Here is a 24,991-nt window from a genome sequence, read left to right on the forward strand (position 1 = left end):
ATAAATAGATGGGCTAATTACGGGGAAACTAATTAAATACCTAGACAACAGATAAGAAGCACAGGAAGTGCAGACCGTATAAGGAAAGTGGAAAGCAAAAGGAAACAAATGGGGAAGGAAAAGGAGAGAGAGAGGAATAAGACAGGGACAGGGACATAGTATTTACACTAGCTAAACAGTATTGGAACCAGGCCTTGTTTATACATAATCCAACATTTCAGTGGGCCAAATATAATTGGATATATTAACAACATTCTTAAATAAATTTGTCCTGGATAGTAATTGGTTTCAGCTTCTTTGTGGTCAGTGACTGCCTGATATCTGTAAATCATAGACTGCTGATGATCTGCCAGGCCTATAATGCAGCCAGTTTTTATCTCTGGCTTATTTTTTAAAGGGTACTCAATCTTCTCTAAGTGATTTGCTCTATAGGGTTCAGATCAGGTGAATGACTTGGCTGATCAAGAACTTTGTTACCCTGCAAACTATAGCTGCTTTAATAAGTCATGTAGTTGAGCCTGATAATAAACTACTGTGCATTTCACTGCTGAGATTGGCAAACATATAATCACTAAAAACATGTGATGACCTGGGTGAATTTTTTGTGCCTAGTTTTCCCAGAATAGGATCAGGATCCTCGATAACCCTGACCAGAAGAAAATGCTACATATATTGGACCTATATGAATGATGAAAATATGTAAGCTATAAAGTACCTGACAGTACTATATATTTATCCCATTAGATGATGTGATTTTTTCAGTATGACCAGCATTTACTAGCATTGCCAACTTTTGGTCAAATGTCAACAAAAACTGACCCACTGCTTACAGTGCATCAGTTTATATCTGATCCAAGCCATCATCATCTGTATCTGGACTCCTTTCCATGTGGATATAAGCAGTAGTAACTGATGGTAATCATTTTTGTGTTTGCTCCATGGATTGTGAGCGTGTAGTGTTCACTCCACAGGGGATTTCTATGGACTGTCCTGTGATAATTTTCCCCTTTTCAGCCTGCAATCTGAATGGAGCTGACAATGAAAAAGAGTGAACACGTTCTCCCGAGACAGCACGATACACACTGCTTACAGGCCAAGAGATTCAATTCAACGCAAAGCCTTCCTCATACCCTCACCATAAATATCCCACATGTAATAGATCAAAAGCCCTTTCAGTGTCAAGTGTGCGTGTGTGTGTGCGTGCCGAGGAAAGGGAGTGGATAAAAAATGGGTGCTGGCATCAAGAAGACTGTCTGCACTGTGAATTATATACCGTAATATGCACAAATTATTACTAGCTAACTGCCCCTAATGAATCCAGCCAGATCAAAATGGATTACACTCCCAGTGAGAGCATCCATTTCACCTAGTAGCAGTGTGACCTGGTTCTACATAAGGAAATAGAACTGGGAGAAACTTTAAGGCTACATCTATGCCCAGTAAATATATTTGTGACAGTATTTCCCAATCTTATATGAGGATAGATGCCAAGATTTTTACACTGAAATGAAAACTCTGTCCACATGCAACTGGCAGTGATGTTCTTCATAATGGCAATCACATGATTTAACGCTTCCTCAATTAGCCAGCAAATGCCACCTACCTTGATTATCCCTCTCCTTTAATTAGTAGGCAAAGAATTAGATCTTCTTACTTCTGTCATTTCTGACTGTGCTGACATGAAGTATAACCAGACAGCTCCCTCTCTCTGTTTGTTATAGTTCATAGCATGAGAGGGTGGTTTGCCTTTTAATTATTGAACACAGTCTGACACACTAATAAGTAGAGTCTACACTTCTTGTCTCATGGTGGGAGAGAAATTGGGTTGCACATGAAGTGGTGAATTTATTCCTTCATATTTCTTATAAAGGTGCAGCCACAGCTAAATCAAATTGAATATTTCATTTCATTTATTGCCCAAGAAAAGCAAAATGAGATATTGGACTATTTCTATCGATTTTTAGTTCCATTCAAGAGAAACAGCAGTTCCTTAGCTTTTTCAGCATCATTTTGGATCTAATTATGGGAAATATAAACAGAAAATATGCTGCATTTGCCTTATTGCCTTTCTGAAATATTGCATCCTCAATATTTTACTAAAGGCTGATTTTTGCCCAACTGCGATTCAAAATAGACACAAAGTCACTATTCAGCTGTAGTCCATAATTTTTTAGCAATCTCTGAGCTTGCAGAATCTGTAGGAGCAGCTCGTGTCCAGACACACGTAAAACACTGCACTTTCCTCCTGAGTGTGCGAATGGGAGGACTTTTAATTTGGGGAATGCTGCAGAGCTATATTTTCAGCTCATCCTGTTGTCATGCATTATTTTGGTAAACATCCCAGGTACTAATTTAATATATTGTAAAGCAGGCTGTTCGCCATCCGACTCGCCGTGTGATTGATGAATGACTGGAAGATAAAGCAGTGACTGAGATTTATGGGCTGCCGGCACATAGAATATGTATGATTATCAGCGGCATGCTGAAAGCTCCTGCTTTTGAGTGATAGCCAGAGGGAGAGTGATCAGGCAAATGAGTGCATCTGTGCGGTGGGAGGGAGGGGCCGAGGCAGCATACTGTTCTTGTTTGTATCTCTGCTGTAGTCCTGAGTTTCTTGTAGCAAGCAGAGTTGTCCTGCAGATGGTGTGCAGAGTAATAGAGCTCATCTCCTTCAGCCACACAAGGCTTTCCTTTCTTTCCTATGTGCTTTCTTGTACTCTGCGTTTGATAGCTGTATAAGACTTTCTCTTCAAGACTTTAGTGGTGTGCTGTAAAAGAGTGCCATAAATTTGCTGTACCATAAGTCATGTTGAAAGTTTCTCCCTTTCAGCTGTATTTGTCTCGCCTCTGATTTGGGTATAATGCCCATTGGCATTTCTGAGCGCTTAAAATGAGTTCATTCCTAATTGACTGATAGCATATTGTCATAAATCCCAAAACCTGGTGGAGTTTATTGATCCTGCAGGAGCGCTTGTGCCTCTCAGCATATGTCACTGCACTCTCTCATAGGCAGCTAAGTAGGAGCGATATTTTACAGTCAGGGCATTATCATATGCACACTATGCCCATTGTTATCTGCATCAGTGATTTAATGTGAGGCAGCATGACTAGCATGGTACCCTGGAGAGGACTTGATTTGGTATGTGGACCAATTTATATATTTACATGTCACCATAAATAACATTAATGCACCTCAGAGGATTGCTGAAAGTAATTGTTTATCCACGTCCTAGCAAATGTGCTTGACAATATTCTTGATGAACGTCCCCTAGCTGTCTTTTAAAGAGCTGCACTTTGGCTATGGCGTTACAGAAAACTGTTTAAAGGTGGTCTCAGGTTCTGCTGATTACTCTGCCCTGCATTCCTAACCCACATTCTTTGGCTCTGACAGTAAGCTGGTCAACACAAATATACAGCCAGAGAGCCATCCTTCAGTTCCACATGAGCCTCTTGTCTATCTGCAGTCGGCTTGCCTTAGGGAAACACTGTAAGTGGCTTTGCATTCTCCCTTGTCTATTTTCCAGGACACTTAAATAAATGGTGCGTTCATGTGATGCTGGTACATTCTCAAGTGTGTGTAATTTAGTCAAGTTCTCACATGGTTTTAAAAAAAGCCCTGATTGGTCTTTTTGGTGCTCTGACAAAAGAAGCAACTGCGGTTAGAATGATTTAGTATAAACTAGCAGTTGTGCTATAGGTAGCAGGTAGGAGACCTCACCCACATTTCCTGTGCACACAGGGTGATCGGTTGCATGGAGCTGCTTTTGTGCAGTTTGGTGAAAAAAGAGTTGGAGGTACCAACTGCATTACAGAGTAAAACAGGAAAAACAGGCCTCATTAACCCCCAGAGGCAGAGGCCTGTAAGGAGTCATAAATCCTCAGCATGTGCAGAGCACTGGGAGAATCGTTTCCTTTTATGTGACTATATGGGTAACGTAGAGTTTTCCTAGCTGTGATGCATAACCTGACAGCAACAGAACACTCACAACATCTGAGCATGTACCTCAAGTGTCCAGTACTATGAATAACACCAGGATTACATGGTGTAGATGTGTTAATAGTCAATCAGGTTTAACTAGGCCCAATGCAGCAGGATATGACTATCACAAGGCTGGAGTATAAGCACGCATGAGACTCAAACATTGCAAGTGGGATTAAACATAGCAGGGGCTACAACTGTCACTGTGCCCCCCTCTCTCTCTCTCTTCTCTCCTGCTGTTGATGTATTGCAATGGCCTGGCAGGAGGAGCTCCACTAAAACCTCTGTACATGCCAAAATACGTTTTACAAGCTGTGCCCTAATCAGCTAGCAGCCAGTGGTCTATAAATCCAGGCATGTCTGTCGAGCATGGTCATGGCCAGGGAAGTAAGCACTGGATATACAGCAGAGTGTGCAACCATACCAGGCCAGAGACAAGCAACAGTGCCAGCGATGTTATATTTGTAAGGCAAAGGGAGGGACCACAATGTTCTCTCATAGGGTCAATACTGCAGCGCTATAATTTATGTCAGGGTTTTAATCCAGGAAAGTGGATGCACACATAAGTTTGCATATGGACCACTGTGCATGTTGTATGTCATACTATATGCATGTGTCCCTCTTGCATGGTAATACAGAAATTGTAGATAGTGTCATGTTTTGTCATCAGTGCACACAGTCAGCTGCGAGCATGACCTGTGTTTACAGTCTACAGCAATTCATTCAGTCTTTCATCTTCAGTAATGGTCAGGGTCACGGTGGATCTCTGGAACAGGTGGGAATGCTCCCTTGATGGGATGACATTTTATTCCACCATTCACCTAGGGTTGCCGATTCAGGCACCAGCATATTTTTGATGAATGGAAGGAAACCAGAGAACAAAGAGGAAACCCAGTAGAAAACTCCACATGGACAGTAAGCTAAAAATCAATCCTGGAGCTGTGCAGTTTCAATGCTACCTGCTGCACCACCATGCTACCCATCTACAACAATGCAAATTAAAAAGAGGTGTTTTGAAATTTTTAAAAAGAGCAAGTCACAATTTCCCTCAGGATGAAATACAGAGCTTGTTTTTTCCTGTCCTCTTTTAACCTTCAGACTCCCCTGGTGAGAGCAAAAGTTGCTCATCAAGTGCGGATGACACCGTTTGCTATGAAATACGTTGTTCCTCCTCAGATAAGAGGACTAATAACACAGAGGCCAGTGCACAGGTCCTGAGAGAAATGAATCAATAAATGTAACAATACTTTGAAGTGAGCAGCTTTAATCCAATATGACTTATGACTTAAGTGTGTGCACCATATACAACCTTCTTTTCAAAATCTCTCTATCACTAATATGGGGTTGAAAAAACCCACAACACATTCAAATATCTTGCATTAACCTCTAGTGTGATACCTGTAAGCATTTCTTATATGTGTCTATATGTGCATAAGTGAACATTATTGTAGTAAGACGTTTGTGAAGGCTGTTATCATGCTGTTGCTTACAGTCCACGGTTCTGCTGGTGTATATGTTGTCCATTAGATGGCAGCACTGAGGTCTCTGTGTGTTATGGAAAAATTGAACCAACCTTTGCTGCTTCCAATTGATCATATATTAACTTTATACTCAATTGAAGCATGCAATAAAACAGCAATAAAAGAAGCTAAAAATATAAAAATGGACATAAATAATTAACAAGTTTTATATTTGCAAAAAGGCTTTGAGGTCCAAAAAATCCCACTAATGCACCAGCGCTCTTAGGTATATGTCTGTGTGTGTGTGTGTGTGTGTGTGTGGGTGTACACATGCATGAGAGAGCCAGTGAAATATTGTTTTTTGTCAGGAAGCTTCTGTTTGGACATCCCTCCTGAATTCACAGTCTCTGGCAGGCTTTGACCAGTGCTGTGTCTTACTGTTAGAGGCCCTTATTTACAGGACATTTGTTGCCTTTGACATTTATCATTGCTCCAGGGCCGTGAACTTCATGCAAACGGAATTGAAGCATTCAATAGGCAAGGCTTTAGGCCTCATCCTGTTGGGGTATTATCGCAAGTCTTTTCATGCTGAGATAAATCACTTCCACTGCACCCAGCAGTGAAGAAGTAAAGCGAGGGAGTGGGGCGAGGGAAATGAGGGTAGGAGGAGTATCTTCAAGATTAGGTCAAACAGCCAAGGACAAGGCCTTGGTTCTTCTCCCCTTTGACTAATTGTTTTGGGTGTTTAATAAAAACTTCACTTACTGTTATAGAACAGCATTTATTTTTCACTGAATGGATTTTTTTTTGGCAAAATTATTCTGTCATCTATTATTCAAACAAATGGCTACAAGTAAAGCAAGCTCTAGCAGTCTTATTCACATGCATCAACAAGCCAGAATCACCTTAATAGACCTTAAGTGCATGTTGAAAATTTATATTAAAAATCTTAAAAATAATCACAAACCTAAACCTATGCTTTCTGGCAACTGTGGGTTTTTTTTACTTCTATTTTCCACAGATACTAGCATAAGTAGAAATGTATTATTCATAATATCTTGCCAAAAATTCATATGTTTATCCCAAAGAGTGATATATTCTAATTGTTATGCAAAAGCTTTTCTCATCTCATATGTATTAAAAATACTATGCTATATGTTGATCATTTATTTATTAACTTTAAAACAATTTCCTTGTACTCATGCAGGCATAACATGTTTAAGCAGTGCTCTAGAAACAGAAGGAGTGGGGCACTTCTCTCTACATGAACAGTGGCAGGTCTTGAGATCACGCTTTAAGGGCAGAATGATGTATGAGCTCACAGACCCACCAAATCCTCCTGGCTCCACTGGCCATATTTCCTGCTGCAGTCAGCCTCCAATTATAAATCAACTGTCTCTCAATTCAGTAAGTGATTCATTATTATTTGTCGACGATAATTTACAGAAGTGGTTTCCAATGCTTTTTATTTCGCGGCGGTAATTTATGAGTGAAGAAAAAAAACAATATAACTGTATTTTCTCGCTCAGTGGCATAGCCGTCTGCAATCTAAGGGATAAATTGAATAGGTAGTGAAACACCATTGATTAAAATGGTTGATGCTTTCAAGAGCAGGCACACACACACACACACACAAGGCCATGAGTAAAGTCAAAAACATATAGAAAGTCAGTCTCGAGTAGTCAAAAGACAAAAGCAGCTAATGATCTCATATTTAGAAGAGGTGCAAAAATAAATAAATGATCCTCCCACAAGAATTATGGAGCAGCTATGTAGGAATGTAATGTAACATTCACCTTGAGAGATCTGTTCAGACTAACAGAGGCAATTGCACTTCACATGCTGTACTAGCCTCCATGTTGTTAAACGTGTGTGTGCATGTGTATCCAAGGCCTTGAACCAGATGGTCTGTGTGGATTCGTGGCCTATGTTCCCATTCATCAAGCAGATGCTGTGGATCTCCACGGCTATTTTCGGAGTGCCCCGATGACAACGTCAACTGGAATTTTCTTCATGGTGAAAGGTCAAGGGAAATTAAAGTCTGCATGATTGTGTAGAAAAGCCCCATGTCCTCAGACATTAGCCTAAACGCCAATGCTGATTTGCCTGACAACGACAGTAGCTCAACCACTTAACTACTTAAGCCTTCTATTCTGTCTTTTCTCCCCAAAGTGTGCATGGTCAGTTCTTTCATTGTTTTCTTTCAGTGTGTCATTCAAGTGCACTGTGGGAGAATTAATTAATTACAGAGCTAAATGGAGACCAGCAGTAAATACGATTTAATCATATCCCCAGTATTTTTGTGTCAAGCTGCAGTACATTGGGTCTGTGTGTAACGTGCCCGGGGGTTTGGCTCAGTCAAGCAGCAGAAACAGGAATTAGCAGGTACAGGGAGTCGTTCAGCTCGCATGCTCTCTCTGCTGAACGCAGCATTGTGATTGGCAAGTCTCTGGCCGTTCCAAACACAACACAACAAGGCTCTCTCTGTCACACACTTTCATTCTCTCACTCGGGAGAGAAGCAGACAGACATGAGCTCCACAAACATGCAGTGAGTCATTTCTAAGATCAGACTGATTTGTGTTTTATGGGCGCACAAGTTTATGACAGATCCTGATCACTTCAGGTGACACTGCACTAATTCAGGTGGAGGTTTGCATTGTGAGTGCCACACTTAGCTGTTAACAAGTGCCTGGGTTGTGTTTAATGGCATCACTCCTGCGCACCTGTTTTTCCTCAATGTGACACATATTGATAAGACATCACATATAATGGCATGGTTTATGGAGATTGAAGGCATATCTGTGGCCAAGTAGTGTTACACTAACTCACTGCAATGTGCTCAGTGTGACACCTGAGCTAGACTGCAGCTTTTTAGAGCCTAGCTTGAATGTCAGCGTGTTAAATGGCTTTAAACTCGCAACACATCTCCCTTATGTACTACAGATCAAGTAACCCAAGTAAACCAAGCAATCTAGTCACCACAGCAAATAAGCATTAGACAGAAAAGTGATGCAAATCTGAGCCTAAAAACTGTCAAAATAATCTTAAATTAAATGAATATGAGAGTTTTATTACACATAAGCCTCAAACAGCCGTTATAAAAAAAAACGGTACTGAAAGTAGATGTGCAAATTGAAGACTATGGTCTGTCTTTTTTTTTTTTTTTTAATCTGTGTTGAAATGAGAGAAGCAGGCACCCTTTCCCCTCTGTAAACCTGAATCAAATCCAGAGCTCAATAATTATAACATAGCAGAACCTTCTGGGGGCGAAAAAATCAATAGCCTAAGGACAAAGAACCTATAGCCATCACTTAATTCTCTTATCACACTGATTTAGTGCAGGAGGAGGATGTTAAATAACTGTAAATCTTTATCTATGACTTTGAGGGTGCTTTATGGCAGTTCTAACAGCAGTTCTGAGACAGAATGTCTATATGTTCTGCAAGACACACAATTTATAGCTTTATTACCCTTTGTCTTAAAGAGCAGAGAGACATAGCAGGAGGAAGGAGATAGCGGGCCGCTGAAGTGGGAAGAGGGGGGTGAGGGTTTGGGGTTTAGAGAGAATCGGATGCCATCATAGCAAGAGACATATCTCTGTGACAGGTTTATAGGCAAGTAGCCCGCTTCTATTTTAGGCCCCCCTCGTCCTCCCCCGCTTCACCCTACATCACATGAAATGAATGAGATTCAATTTTCTGATTTATCTGCAGAGCGATCAGATTTACCTGAGCATTCCGACACCCCCTGCTCTTCCTCATGTAGAGCGTGAGGTCACGGAGAGGACTTTGACAGGAGACTCTGGGCTCCTGTTGTTTTGTTTTATTTTGTTTTCGGTTTTTTTCTCTTTTCACACTGGAGAGTCATGAGTTCATATGGCATGGAGATGCTTCCTCATATTTTGTAGCCCTACAGACAACTGGCTTATTGTTTAGCTTGAAAAGGATACAGTGTTCCCAGTAATAGGAATTAAGGAGATGCTGTGACACTGAATCAGTAGATAGCAGTAGATTCTCATGAATACTAAAGAGGCCATTACAAGAGTAAGCCTTGTTTGGCTTCATAATATAAAATAAACCAAAGTAACCAAAATTCAAGTAAACCAAATATGGAGTCCATTACATTTATTTTCTCTCTCTTTTTTTTAATATGGCAATTTTATGAATCTCTTTTCTGTGAGAAGATAATTATAGGTAGTCCAAAAATATGTATTAAATTATAAATATTTCTGTTAACAGTGTCTGTATACAGATAAATGCTGCTAAGCAAATATTTTTGCCACTGTTGTGAGTTTTTAGTTGACCAATGGACAGTTAATGTTTGCTCCTTCATCTTAAACCCAAATGTGTAAAATGTAACGAGAGCCAAAGAAGCAAAACAAAATTAGTGAAAAAAGGAGAAGAGAATGAGTTTTTTTTTGTTATTATTAGTTTTTTTTACACAATACTTCTTTTATAGAATTTAATTCTGAATAAATTTCTTATAGATCCTCTTTGCTCAATACGTTTGGCACAAATTGCACTCTGTTGCACAACTACAGATGCAAAGAAGTGCGCAAATGTGAGCCTGTGAGACGAAACTGACAACTGACGAAGATAGCATGCTGTTCACCAGGCAGAAAAGGCTTGACTGATTCATACCATTCAGTAAAACATAAACATAAACACTCATACAGTCATCTGACAGCGGTTTTAATTAGAGGAACTAACAGAGTAAGACAAATGCGTTTCTCTCAGGCAGTTAGAGTTATGGTTCCCAGCTGTCCAGATAAAGTTAGGCCTTTGGGTAGAATGTTCCACAGCGAGGGGAACACAGGAAGAGCAAGAGATTACTGTGTCATAATACCAAACTCCTCCCAAATGAAGATGACAGTGTGACGGGTGGAGGAGCAAACCACAGACTGAGGCCGTGCTCGGGGTGCAGCCAGGACACACACGTGCTCCAACACAACTTCTGAACTGAAATTTTTACTGTCAGTGAAGGAACGCAGAGGAAGTTTGCTGGAAATGTGCCTGATGTTCGTTCAGGAAAAACGCCTAGTGATCTAATCACCATTTGTCCTAATACAGAAAGAGAGACTCAGATGTTGCTGATTAGTTTTCATATAAACAAAAATAACTACTACTAAGAATACAGAAATGTACGTTGTTCTTTTTGCACAGCATCACAATTTATAAACAGTGGATTCTTGCTGGAAGGGATATTTTCTTTAGAATTTCATAGAGGGAAAGATCTCATAGATTTTTTTTCTTTGAGGAAACTACTTGGGCACAAGAAGAGTGCTGTAAACAAAAGTATCACAGAGTGTAACATGAACCTTCTGTACTACTTTTCAGCTTAGGCCCCTGTGCATAAGGGCTGTCAGGCTTGTTATTTTGAGAACATTTTCATGTGTGTACTTTGGTGACTCTTTGGTGCTACAGCAAACTTTTGCACTATAAGGCTTATTAAATAACAACAGCCTTTCCAGTACACTCAAACAATCATTACAACGGGCCAGGACAATAGTAATCCTGAGAGCAAAAAACTCGTATAGGCCACTCATATGCTAATGCCCATGTTGCATTAGTGGTTTGTTTGAATGGATGTAAAGGAAAGGACAACTTAGTCACACTTTCCTCCCTATGGCGCTGGAATATATTAGCCGCCATTTTAAGGGCATTTGAAATAATTACTTACTGGGGCCATGTGACACTTTCAATAAATTAACCGCCCTCCTTAAGTTTTAAAGGCAAATGCATATTGTAGCCATCACTAAATGTCTGCTCTCCCCTGGAGAAGAGATAATTTGCTGTAAGAAAGTGTTAGTGCAGTTCAGTAACTAGACCCAACAGCCCCATACAGCTCAGCAAGCAAGGTGCCGGCGAAGGAAACTACAGAAATAAATTAGTTTATTAACAGCAGCACACATACCTTCACAATTAATAAATTCCACCTCATCAAGCAGTAATCTAATTATGAATAATGAATATGTCTGCCATGAATCATTTATGCACATTATTAGCTAAATCGGAAAATAGGATTTGGGTATATAACAGTGACTTAAATGAACGCTTTCTCAATTCTGCACAGTCCCATTTTGAAACACAAACTGATTGCGAGCCAAGCAATTTTAATAATGATCTGATAAGTGACAAAATAAGTAATGAGAGTGACTGTTTTTGAGGCACACTGATGGCCAATAATTCATCTTAATTAATCAAATTCATTGCTTAAGCAGCTGTGAGTACAGAAGAGATAATGGCATTGTTCAATAAAACATGCGTTAAATTTGCGTAAAGTTATACATTCACAAGTGCACTGAGACTGATAATTACTGAGTTACTGAATTAACTACAGTATACATTAAAATAAAGAATACAGTGATATAATCCAGTAAATCCTTGACATTCCTTTATTAACATGTTCAAGTCACAGATAATGCTGTTAATATATTAAGAAGAAAGCTCTGTGCAATTTAGATCAGACTCTCAATTGCAAAAGCTCACATGTCCTTCATCATATTAATATGAACATAAAACACACAAATACTTCATACCAAATGTCTGAAATAATTTACTTTGATTCAGCTGATTTGGCTTAACGTGATCAACAATTCTGAGGGCCTTTTGTGGTTGTATGTAACATTAGCATAATTGTTGTTTATCTGTCCTTAAACTGAGCACTGTTTGTCACTGATGCACACCATATGGCTAAAATAGTTGCTCCATTCATATAACCATTGAGTTTCCATGGAATAATTTTGACCTATTAATGCTTCAGCTTTCCTCTTCCACACAACAGTCCCATTTAAACTACAGCCTGACATTATGCGCAGCAGCAAATCAGCCTCCAACTCCAACTCCTGTTTACATGGCACCCAAATAAGCCCTGCGCTAAACTAGGCCATCCATCTTCTCAGTGTAAATGCCAATCCACACTTCTGAGTACAGTATATATGCTGCACTGTGTTTTGATTGGCCACTCTATACCCAGGGGCACTTTTAATTGCACAGTATTTTCTGTAGGTGGGAGGTGAGCTGATAACTCCTCAATAATCAAGTAAAAGTGTCGACCCAAAGGGCTGAGAGAGAGAGACAGAGAGAGAGAGAGAGAGAGAGTCACATGATGGTGGGAGGCTAGGAACAGTCAATATACACACATGTACACACACACACACATGCACTGCTCATCTTCCTCGGGGAGGCCTGACAATTACTCCCTCATGAGGATTCATGGAGCCACCCTTTTTCTCATTAACTATATTAAGAGGCCATTGCTCTGGCTGCTAAAGAGAGAAATGGGATATTTCCCCAGTGCCCCCCAACTCCTCCACCCCCACCCCATTTGCAGCACACCGTTGCCAGCCAAGTCGGTCTCAGAGCTGCGAGATATGGCAGGCAGAGGGAAATGTAAAGCAGTCAGATGAGTTACAGCACCGTTCCTAACTTCAAAGGCCAGCACGCACTGAGACTGGGAGAGCTGAAAGAGCTGGACAGGGAGGTGCTATATCTGAAGCCCCAGCTGCTGGCAATAAGTCTTACATGAGATGTGCAAGTGGGCAGAAGGTGACTGACATCCTGAATGCAAATAGATCCACAGCTTTGGATATGTGGTCCGGAAAATTCACCACTAATTGTTTCGTGGAGTGTTTTAAATCCAACTGCTGGCAGCTTGATGAAATATACAGCTCTGTGCAGTCTTAAGCACTCTAATTCTTTTTTTGATACACATTTTATAGATGTTTATTATATGACCTATGTGTTACAGAGACAGTAAAAATAAAAAAAAAATAAACAATCATTTTAGTTTTCTAAACATTATTTTTTCAAACATAAAATTTTCAAATGTTTTAATGTCAGTAAAGAGAAAAGCATTACATAATAGATCATGTCTAAAAAAAAAAAAAAAAAAAAAAGATAATGAAGTCTGTTGGGTTTTATCTGCAGAAACAGAAGTACAACACTCAAGTCTCCAGATGAACTATAGCAGATTCTCCAAGATTCTCAGGTAAACTTTATTTCTTCATGCAATTGCACAAAGTTTACCTTTGACTACTGATGAATTTTTCTTTAGATTGCCTTTTCTTTAAATTGCTGTTTGTTTGTTACTGTTAACTGCTCTTCATAGTATACTTTATGTAGACTTTTTGAAAGGCATTTTTTGCCATATTTTTCTTTTGCACAGCACTTAACTTTGGTATCTCTTTATAAAAGGGGTGTTTAGTTTTGTACCTCCAAACAAAATATTTTTGGTCCAAATTTATTTGGTTCTTTTTAGTGCCTAGTCCTGATGCACAAATGTAGCCTCAACCAAATCTCTATGGGAAAATTTCTTGTTTACATATATCTGTTTTTTTGTTGTTGTTTTTAAATCTATTTAGAAGACATTACCTGTCTTTCGATAATTGATAATAATGAATTGCTATGTGGTTCCTTTCCTAATTCCTGCTTTATTTATAATAGCTTTAAAAAAATTAGCATATCATGTTAAAGGACATGATGTAAAGTGGAGTTTTGCCCTTTTAAATGAACAAAAACCACAACACATGTATGTATATATAAAATGCAGGATGACACACTGCCAGTTCTGTATGCCTAATGCTTTAGTTGCACGGCCAATTTTTAAGTGGTAATTAATTTGTTGGGAAAATAATAGCATGTTATTTTTCTCAAGATAGGATCAGCTGCAAATCCCGTGAAAGGAGCAAGGAGAGGGCATTTTGGGATCCAGACTTTGGCTGATGAAACATCATAATTAACTGAGCAATTCATAAACTTGCATTAGGATATTAAGGATCAGGGTATTAATGAGTAATGAGTATACTGCTTTTGTGTGTCTGTGTGTGTGTGTGTTTATAAGAGCTCCCAGTCATGTATGACAAAATTTGCCAGCATGATCTTTCAGAAACCAGATCACTTCAAAGACACTAAACATGAATATACTAATGGCCTTTATACAACAGTTAGTTCCAGTCAACTAATTTGTTTAAGCAAGCAGCAAACCAAGGGAGCTTATATTTAGTATAACCACAATGGAATGTTTCAGGTTTTGTGTCATTTTGCTCATTTGTGTTTTGCCTGTCAATTACACAATTAATACACATACAATTCCAATTCTAGTGATAGGTCTACACCTACATTACAGCATGCAACATCATCAAACATGGCTCCCTATCAATCATGGGGATGTTAGCAAATCTGTGAGGGCATACATGTGAAAGTGGACAGAGAGAGCTGTCTTTCTTGTGTGTTACGCCACGATGTTGTATGAGCAGCAGTTCAAAAATGATGTGGTCTGCTGGCTTCACATGCTTCTTCCAAAGACGTCTCTCCTTGGTAGCTGTCACATAATAAGAAAAAGCCCCTTTAACATAAAAGTACAAATCTATAAAGTGATTATAGGGATCTATATCCTGTAACGGAGCAAGAACAAAACATTTGGCCATAACCGTGTAAGAAATGCCCTTTACTAAATGTTTTTATAGAGCTGATGTTAAAAAGCAATATTACACAATATTTGGATTTTCAGTAGAAGCTGACTTTTACAGTACTCCTGTGATATTGCTTAAATATAATCTACAGTAAACCATCATGAGGGCTGGAAGGAAATGAAAAATTGACCCAACTAGAAGGAATGTGGATAAGCACATGATACAAAATGATGACAAGGTGGTTCCTTTTGATGAGTTAATACTTGCTGATGAGTTGATGCTTCAAACTACGTGTCAATTATTTTATTTTAAAATGAGTAAGACCTAAAGAAAATAACTGACACATTAATTAGCCTAAGAATGGAGATGATGGGTAGTTCTACACTTTACATCAGTCTTGAAATAAACTTGTATTGTGACATGACTATCATTAGTTCTACAATTATAGACTTTTCATTCTAAGTAAATGAAGGACGACTTTCATACAGTATATTAAGTCATGTGCTCAAATGACACACTTCATAATCATGATTCAGCTTCAAAATATCATCTCCTGGCCTCAATGTATTCACTGAGTAGCCCACGCCCTATTAAAAAATAACCACCCAGTGGCTTTGTAGCACAAACAAACTGAACATTAAATGCAATTTTAGATGCAAGTCTTTTTTTTTCTGAAAAAGACTAAGCTCTATTCTGTACATGCAGGAGCATTTTGAATAGAAAGTATTTGTTTTTTGAGTATCAGTTAGCACTGACAGCCTCATGATTGACATATTTGTTCTCACTCTGGGCCTGTCACTTTTAAGCATTTCGGTGAGACGGCAATAGACAGCGCTCAATCATAGAGTTGTTCAAAAGGAGGAATTCATTCCATTATAGTGCACATAAACCCTCAAATGAACACGTACCTGAATTATTGATGATGAGCAAAAAGCGAGTTATCCGTAATGTCCTATGTTTATAGACAACTTCAACCAAGAAAGGTGAGGCAAGAAAATCTCAGCTAGATGTCGTCACATTTCAGGCTATAATTTGACAAACTTTACATCTTCCTTTAATGCACACACGAGTACTTGTCTACATCTCTGAGTCTTTCATGATTACCATTCTAGTTCCATCAAAACCAAAAAAAACGGATCTGCTGATGACAGCCTCACTCCACCCCTCGACCAGGGACATGAGTGTGTGTGTGTGAGTGTGTGTGTTTGCTCTCAACAGCATGGAGAAGAGCAGAGTAGAGCAGGGAGCTGCTGTGGAGGCAGACATGAAGCCTGTCAAGCAGCAGCTGTCAGCCGGTTCTTTCTGATGCCATCATCTCATCAGCAGGCCTGTCAGTCTTACAGACAGACAGCTATCTAAGGTTCCGCTGACAACGGCTAACATGGGGATGGGAGCAGATCCACACATCCCCCATTTACACCAACACACAACCCTACTTCTCTACAAAGCCCTAAAGCTGATAAACTTTTGGAAAGATGATATTGATCCAGCTGCCTCCACCTACACTCCAGTACCCTGTGGTTTAGCTTTTCTTGGCATTAGCAGTTGTCAAAGAAAAAGCAAGCTGAGTATAATCATGAAAACGAGTCATTTCAAGGTGTAATATAGTCTTTGTTGTCATAATATCAATCAGGATGAGTTGCCGATTAGAATACAGCCTTTAGCAATACATTTGTTTGCTCTATCAGCAGACACGAGAGACATGAGAGACTGATGCTCTTTTATTTCCTTTTAAGCGGGAGGTTGAGTGCTCCAACTGCCAAGAACTTGTTTCTGTTTTTCTTGCCCTGTCTAAGTACTGTCTATCAAGCAAACATATGGCTCTCCATATGCGAGGATGTCAGAGGTGTCTCGTTCAGTGCTCCTCCTGACAGGTTTCTCTCTGTAACTGACTTCGTGAACTACACTCAATAAGCAGCTTCATATCTGTCCCACCCTCTACTCCCCCTTCCCTTCCTGCATTATTTGATTTGTTATATCTAAACATTGATGATGTTTGCTTTCTGCCTGCATAAGTATATTTGTAATTTTCTTTTCCGAACATCTCTTTCAGCAATAAAACAGATCCGGGGGAGCACGTCTGAGACGGTTTTACTGAGTGTGCATCATAAAACACATTGAATACTAAATTAAGTTAAACAAATCTGCGTTATAATAACCTGAAGGTAAAACAACGCAGATAAAGATGCAGTATTTGCCATAATAGATGGCCTTAAGCCCAGAGGGACTCTCTGCTAGTAATATAGCCTTATAAACAGACTACAAGTGTGGCTAGCTTCATTCCTCCTCTCTGGGATGCTAAGTGCTTAAGTAATATATTGCTTTCATAAGAGCATGCAAGATATATTTGCTTTTTGGAAATATGCCTCAATCCTTTGGGCAGTGTGATTAGGAATAAAATACTGAGCGCATTACTTCTGAATAAATTCCACCAGTGACATAGCAAAAAAAAAAAAAAAAAAAAAAAAGCATAAAAATACATAAATAAATAAATAAATGGTTAGCGGTGGAGTTTTCTTCAGGAGATGTAGACTCGGGCCTGACAAAAGGGGTGAGTGGTTGAGGCATCTATTCCTAGCACAGTGTCCCCATGGCACACTAGCTAATGTATTACCTTTGGATTACTGTAATATCTATCTGATGTATGTGTGCTGAGCAAAGCGCTGGGAATGAAGGCCTGAGCAGATGCAGGAAGTCTGGTCCCCGGAGCCGCATAAGTCCACTTGCTGGAGCCATGCAGCGTTCTCCACCTCCCCTCAGTGCTGGAGCCAGGCAAAGTTAATACAGCGCAAGTGTGCTGGGCCAGCAGCAGCTCCGCTAGAGCTCCTGAGACCCACTACAGCCTGCAGGAGCTGATAAGTCAGGCAGCCATTCGTGAGCCCAAATAAAGGCAGTAAAGTTGACTGGTGAGAATGCCGCACAGCCTGGGGTTGGCAGACTGCTCCTCTGAGGAGAAGCGCTGCGACACTCCTTGCAAACACACTCTCTTTCTCACACACACACACACGCATACGACCCAGAGGATGCATCAACTTTATTCTCTCCTCGTCTCACGTGCACATACAAATATTTATTTTTTCTTGATTTTTTCCCCCATTTCTTTCAAGTGAAAAGTACAAAAAAAAATCACACCTCTCCCTCTCCCCATCTCATGCCAAAATAATCAATGGCTTCCCGAGCGGCCCGGCGGAGCTGACGAGCAAGTGAGGATACAGACATGGCTCCAGGGCACGGCTACAGATAATAAGTGAGGAACAGTCCTTGGGTATGTTTTACAGCTATCAAGACTCATCATATTTGACATGCATTGTGGTGTTTACAGAGTCCCAGTAAAACCTCCAGCAATACACTTAACAGGGTGAGGCGCACAAGTTCTGAAAACGTTCTGCAAGAGAAAATCCAACCATGCTCTTATGCGTGTCCCTTTTCTTATTCACGGCGCTATTCTCAGTGTTAACACCTGTCAGCTGACTGACTTCTTGTTCCCGGTGGCTTATGAAAAAATCATGGCTATGTGGTTCAGAGTCAACACTCCCATCAATATAAATTCACCATGGTCTTCATGGAACATTAGGCGGATTTCTGTTTTCCCTACAAAGTCCTGCGCCTCAACCGCTGATACACACTGCAAAAAGGGAGGAGGGCGAAGAAAAACACCGAAATGATTCCTTTAAAGAATTTTTTTTCACTCATGTGAATAACACAGCTGTAAATAGGCCATGAAACATTTATTTCAGAGCGTAGCTTTTTGAAATAGAGTGTTGTGTAACAAAATAAACGTGTTATTCCATTCATAAATCATACCACATTACAATTCACTGAAAGCATTTTCAAGGGTTTGAACTTGTGCTTTCATTAATATTTCAGTCCAAAAATGGATGGAAATTGTTTGGATAAAATTTTTTTACAACTTACACTTTAGTGCCTTCTCCCCCATTTATAGAAATCAGAGCGAACAAGAAAGTGGCTGCAGTAATGTGACTATTACAAAGTGCGAATCATTTTCACAGAACTGTAACATGTCAGAGACTTGCAGTCAGGATAAGCTCTTTGGCAGCATCTCAGCTCAGAGAAATGACGGCATTCCTGCTCTTTGAGATAATTCTACAAGACCGTCCGGACCTCCGGATAGGAAAGAATGAAAGAGAAGCTATGTTATTTTACTGTCTCTTCCTTATACTGCTTTAACATTTTTTTTTTTTTTTTTAAATGGCAGTAAATTTTGTATTACATATGGCTGACTGGATATCAGAGCCAGATAATTAGATTAGAAGTAGATTAGATTAGTAGATTAGAAGTTAATTATCTACACCACTCTGAGTTCACTCTGCTAATACAAGCTGCTCTTGACCTTATGCTTGTGCGTCTGGAGCAGATGAAAATAAGGCATTTCTTTATGATTGGATTAACTTCAGATCTGGCAAGTGTCTGAGAGTATAAACCTCCTCTTCTATATTCTGGCCTTCATCCTTACACAAGAACAAGTCAGACTCACTCTATACAAACACAAAAAGAGTCTGAGGAGAGCTCTCTCTCTCTCTGTGTCCGGCCCTCTCGGTCTGTCTCTGTAAGCTTCAGGACACACAGGCTTAATAATCGACTCAATTAAGCAGGTCCAATTGCCATAGCAAATTGATCCAAGTTATAACATTATCATTAGCACTTCAAGTATGGCAATTATAGGACATTCCCAAGCAGAGGAAAAAGAATAGGGAAGGAAAATGAAGTGACTTTGCACAAAAGGACATCCATTTTAGACGCACTGGGTGGTGTAAATAGCCCTGGTGTCAGCAGTATGGAGATAAAAGAACTGAAACCTCCCATCACGTGTGTCAGCTTCTCTCTGCCTGTGGCTGTGCTGCACAATCCATCAGTAGACAAATGAGTGCATGAGTTTTTGTTTTTTTTTTTCATTTTCTAGCACTCACCTTAGCTGAATGTCTGTGTATGAAACTCTTGAGTGTCAAATTCACACTAAATCATTTCAGGTACGGTAGACAGAAAACTAGTGACAATTATTTAATGCTGACTACGGAAGTGGAAGCGTTAGCCTGTTAAAGTTTTTGTAAAAAAAAAAGTGCAACAAAATCACATACTGTTTAGTATTCAGAGAGAAGGAAGATTTGTGTGTGTGTGTGTGTGTGTGTACTGTAGAGCTGTGACTGACAGGAACAGGCAGCCGTCAGTAGTGAGTGATATACACGCACTGCCATAGCACTGCCAAGCAGACAGCCTGAGACAGACACGACATAGCAGTGGAAAGCCTTCCTTTCCTCCCTAATTGTTTCTGAAAAAATGACATTTGTCTTTTTTTGCACCTTGCTTCAGGTGTCACTGCCTCTCAGATTAGAGGGTTTGCAATGGCATGATTGCCCCCAAGCACCTTATTTGATATTTTGAGGAGTGTCATTGCTTCGTGTGACTCCACAGACATTGAAATCTGTGTTTATTTTCACACAAGGTTAATAGAAAAAGATGCCTAAGTGCACCTGCCACTCGACTGTAAATTTATGCAGACAAGTGCAGTGCAGCTGTACATTAGAGAAAGGGCATAAAGCCAGGACAATGAAACTGTATGAAAAAACCTATTTCCAAAAACAATAAGGATTAATAAATGAATACATTTTAATGCTAAATACTAATACGGTTTAATAGATTCTATATCTAATAATAAAAGACCTAATGTATTTCTGCTTTTAAAAATGTCTATAACGTCCCCCACAAAATGGTGCTCAATTATTTATACTCATAACAATCTTACAACTCTCTCTCTCTCTCCTATATATATATATATATATATATATATATATATATATATATATATATATATATATATATATGTATATAATATATGGTGTTTTATTTCAACATGCAGCAGTTCTCAAACAGTAATAGTGTTTTGGAACAGCAGAGTAACTGTACTCTAAACACTGCTATTATGTAGACAACACTGCCACTTGGTGCAAAACAACAAGAAAAGCATTTTCTCCTCCCTTACAGAGAGCAGCCTCATCCCCAACCACCTCATCCTTCATATAAGTGAACACATACTGTTTGTTTAATCTTCTTTTACCACTTATCAAGCTGCTTTTCTGGATTTTTTTTTATACTTTTGGATATGTGACAGTAGTTTAATGTTAATATATACGATGCTTGTCATAAACATAAAATTAAGAAATAATAAATAAATAATGTAAATATATCTTTGCAGAAAGATATCCTTGAGATATGAATCAAAATGAACAAAAACACAGAGCTGGGCAGATGGATAGTATTTTTTTTGTATTTGTCTTTATTCATGAAATCACAGACTAATATAATTTAGCTGCATTTTTATATTTCTTACTGTATTATACTGTATTATGTAGGTAGTGTGATTATATGCCAAATAAAAAAAGAAAACAAAGAAAAAACAAACAAAACATTTTTGCTCGGTACTACAAAATCAAAGTTAAACTAAATCAGCTTAAAGAATATGTGCAATGTGTTTGTTCCTCTCTGAGGAATATGATTGAATTAGAATTTGCTTATGTTGCTCTGCAAGCTGCTGAGGAGAAAACAATCTGTATCAAATTTTCAAACTATGTAAGAAAATCCAAATCGCTGAGAGCTTTTATAAAACGTTTAAGTACTGTAAAAGTGAAATCTGTTTAATAATAATGCATGGGTTATACATGACAGAATCTGCAGTGCTTTTAAAGAGAAAACTACACTTTTACGAGAACTTTATTGTGTTATATTTATGCTTTATTGAATAAGAATGCACATTCTCCTACATTACACATGCTCTAAAGCCAAACTGTAAGCTTAATCATACTCAAGTTAAACGCTACACAAAAACCAACTTGTGCAGCAATAATTGTTTTCAAATATACAAAGTAATGAAGAAGAATTCAACTGTCATAGATAAACACCTATCAAAAGCAATTATTTATATATGTCTATAATAAAAATTATTTCCTCTACAGCCTAATCATTTGGGTTGTATATGAGTGTGGCATCTTCATGGGTGACAGTCAATGCCAAACCAAGCAGGGTTTAGATATTAGAAAGGAAGACAAGCTCTATAGATGTATTCAGGCCTTCAAGTGGTCTGTAAAGGAGCACATAAACCAGGCCATATCTATACAATATGCCACTGAACACTAGCTTCTTGGAACAAGTAGCAGAAACAATTAGCGTCACATAAGCAGCCCGGAGCAGCAAGGAAGAAGAGGGAGAGAGGATGTGAAAACACAGCATCTTATTTTCACCCAGCGGACGTGAGCGACACACACACACATACAGTGGCAGCTCCATCCCCCCATCATCATAGGAGGCACGGGCAAGTTTTAGAGACAGCAGCAGTCACGGCTCATTTCACTGATACCTACGTGTGGGCAGGGGGATTTGTTTGCATCCGCGCATACCTAATTAGAGAAGCGGTGAAGGAAGTGTGCCGCTCCTCCGAGAGTGCCCCACCATCCCACCTCCAACACTGGGAATATTTTTCTGACATCCCGCTCCTGCTTTCGTGCACAGACTCACACGCCGACGAACTCTGAGTCGCGCACACACAGTCTTAGCTTGTTTTGGACTGTGAGTAATGAGACGGAGTAAACAACTTTTCACGGAGGTGCACACACTTTGGAGACTGACAGCAAGAACTTCACTGTTGTATGTGGGAGGCTGATTCACAAGCAGGATTGTATCTGTGGGCAATATTACATCGTGCTAATAAATTAAAGGCACTTTAAAAAGAGACTTCAGTTTAGCAAAGGCAACAAAATGTGATCAAATCTGTAAACAGATTAATTATTCAGAACCAGACATTACGTGGTACTGGAAGTGTATAAAAGAGAGAAATCCTCATTATTTACCATGCGTGCAACATATAGGCCTTGTCCATTAGGGGGCAGTAGAATGCATCACAACTTATAAAGATTCCAAGCACACTTCAATAGTCTGAGCTCCAAACTCGGGTCTGCAGACTACATTTGTCCTGCCAGAAGAAATCTACTCTGACAGCGATGCGTTTTCTGTGGCACAGAACAACCATAAATTACACAGTGTGTAGTTTATTTTTTTGGTAGTGTGATGGCATTAGATCCTGACATGGATGATGATCTATACACATCTCTTCTACAACAGAAAAGCAGTCCAGAGTCTTTGTAATTCATCTGCTGATATTATATATTTATTCTGCAGATTTATATTTATTAAATATAAATCTTTATATTATTCTGCAGATTTACAGATTTCTTAGGTTTGTTTGGTAATCCACAAAGCATCCCATTCGACATTCTTTCTTTGATTTTATATATACATATGTGTATGTGTGTGTGTGTGTGTGTAGCCATAACATAAAATCCACTGGAAAGTGAAGTAAATAACATTGATTATCTTGTTACAATAGCACCTGTCAAGAGGTGGGATATATTAGGCAGCAAGTGAACAGTCAGTTCTCAAGTTGATGTGTTTAAAGCAGGAAAAAGTGGCAAGTGAAAGAATTTGAGAAACTTTAACAAGGACCAAATTGTGATAGCTAGATGACTGAGTCAGAGCATCTCCAAAACTGCAGGTCTTGTAGAGTGTTCTAGGTATGCATTGGTTAGTACCTACAACAAGTGGTCCATGGAAGGACAACTGGTGAACTGATGACAGGGTCATGGGCACCCAATGCTCACTTATATTACTGGGGAGCGAAGGATAGTCTGTCTGGTCCAGTACCACTGAAGAACTACTGTAGTGCAATCTGCTGAAAATCTATAGAATAAGAGATAGGAGAAAAGAGTCTGAACACACAGTGTATAACAGCTTGCTGTTCATGAAGCTGCATAACCACAGACTGATCAGAGTGCCCATGTTGAGCCTTTTACACTGCCGTAAGTTCCTATAAAGGGCATGTGAGCATCATGGATCATAGAGAAATGGAAGAAGGTGTACATAATGTGGACAGCCGGGTGAGTGACTGTCACTTACCTGGGGATGAGACGGCAGCAAGATGCACTATGGGAAGAAGGCAAGCCGGCAGAGACAGTGTGATGCTCTGGGAATGTTCTGCTTGGAAACCTTGTGTCCTGGCAGTCATGTGGACATTACCTTGACACGTACCACCTACTTAAACACTGCTGGACACCAAGTACACCCTTCATGAAATGATGTTCCCTAATAGTTGTAGCCTTTTTCAGGAGGATAATGTTCAAGTCTGTGAGATCATGCATGCAGAGTAGCACTTTCTATCAGCAATTACTAGTGTGTAACTCTGCCCCAGATGGAGCACTTCAACAGGATGCAGTCACCTGGCTTCACGTGTCACGAAGGAAGCGTGTGATAGTCTTCTCTCTCCCTGGTTGGCGGTTGTTGTGTGATGGGAAGAGCAGCCTGATGGGTGGCCATGACTAAATTAAGGAGAAAATAACATTCAACAGTTGTGGTGTAAGCAAGTGTAATGTTTGCACTGATTTCAGCTCCACCTATAGTACTGCTGTCAACACAACTGACATTTACCCACTCAGTCACAGTCTCAGTGCTGGAAGGACCTAAATGTAGCACATACTGTATATAAATAACACTGTACTGGAATGCCCTAAATGACTAAATATCATGTTAAGGAAGCATTTTGTTAGAGTACACAAGTGTATGTCCCTGCAAACTGGCATTAATATCACTATTATATGGACTTTTTTTATTACCAAAGATATGCATCCAAAGTAAACATTGCAGAAATCAAAAGTCCCTGTTTACCCTGAGTAGAACCAACATACAATGGCCCTTCCCTCATGTGTGTGTGTGTGTATGTGTGTGTGTGTGTGTGTAAGTGTGTGTAAATAACGCTTGCACTGACTAGTCACTGGACGTATGCCCCCAAGCACCTTATTTGATATTTTGAGGAGTGTCATTGCTTCGTGTGACTCCACAGACATTGAAATCTGTGTTTATTTTCACACAAGGTTAATAGAAAAAGATGCCTAAGTGCACCTGCCACTCGACTGTAAATTTATGCAGACAAGTGCAGTGCAGCTGTACATTAGAGAAAGGGCATAAGGCCAGGACAATGAAACTGTACAAAAGAAAAGCCACCCTATTTCCAAAAACAATGTAAATAGAATGCATCACAACTTATAAAGATTCCAAGCACACTTCAATAGTCTGAGCT

At 39.5% G+C, this 24,991-nt stretch overlaps 1 long non-coding RNA gene across 1 annotated transcript in view; it reads left to right on the top strand.

The window, feature by feature from the left end:
* LOC131350803 (uncharacterized) overlaps nt 1-14,857 on the top strand; it is a 66,217-nt gene extending 51,360 nt beyond the window's left edge. The window contains exon 3 of the long non-coding RNA XR_009204314.1: nt 13,370-14,857. This is a non-coding gene — a long non-coding RNA (uncharacterized LOC131350803). The remainder of the gene's footprint in view (nt 1-13,369) is intronic.
* The last annotated feature ends 10,134 nt before the right edge of the window (nt 14,858-24,991 follow it).

This window comes from Hemibagrus wyckioides, linkage group LG03 (assembly GCF_019097595.1).
Source record: "Hemibagrus wyckioides isolate EC202008001 linkage group LG03, SWU_Hwy_1.0, whole genome shotgun sequence".
In the NCBI taxonomy this organism is placed as follows: domain Eukaryota; kingdom Metazoa; phylum Chordata; class Actinopteri; order Siluriformes; family Bagridae; genus Hemibagrus; species Hemibagrus wyckioides.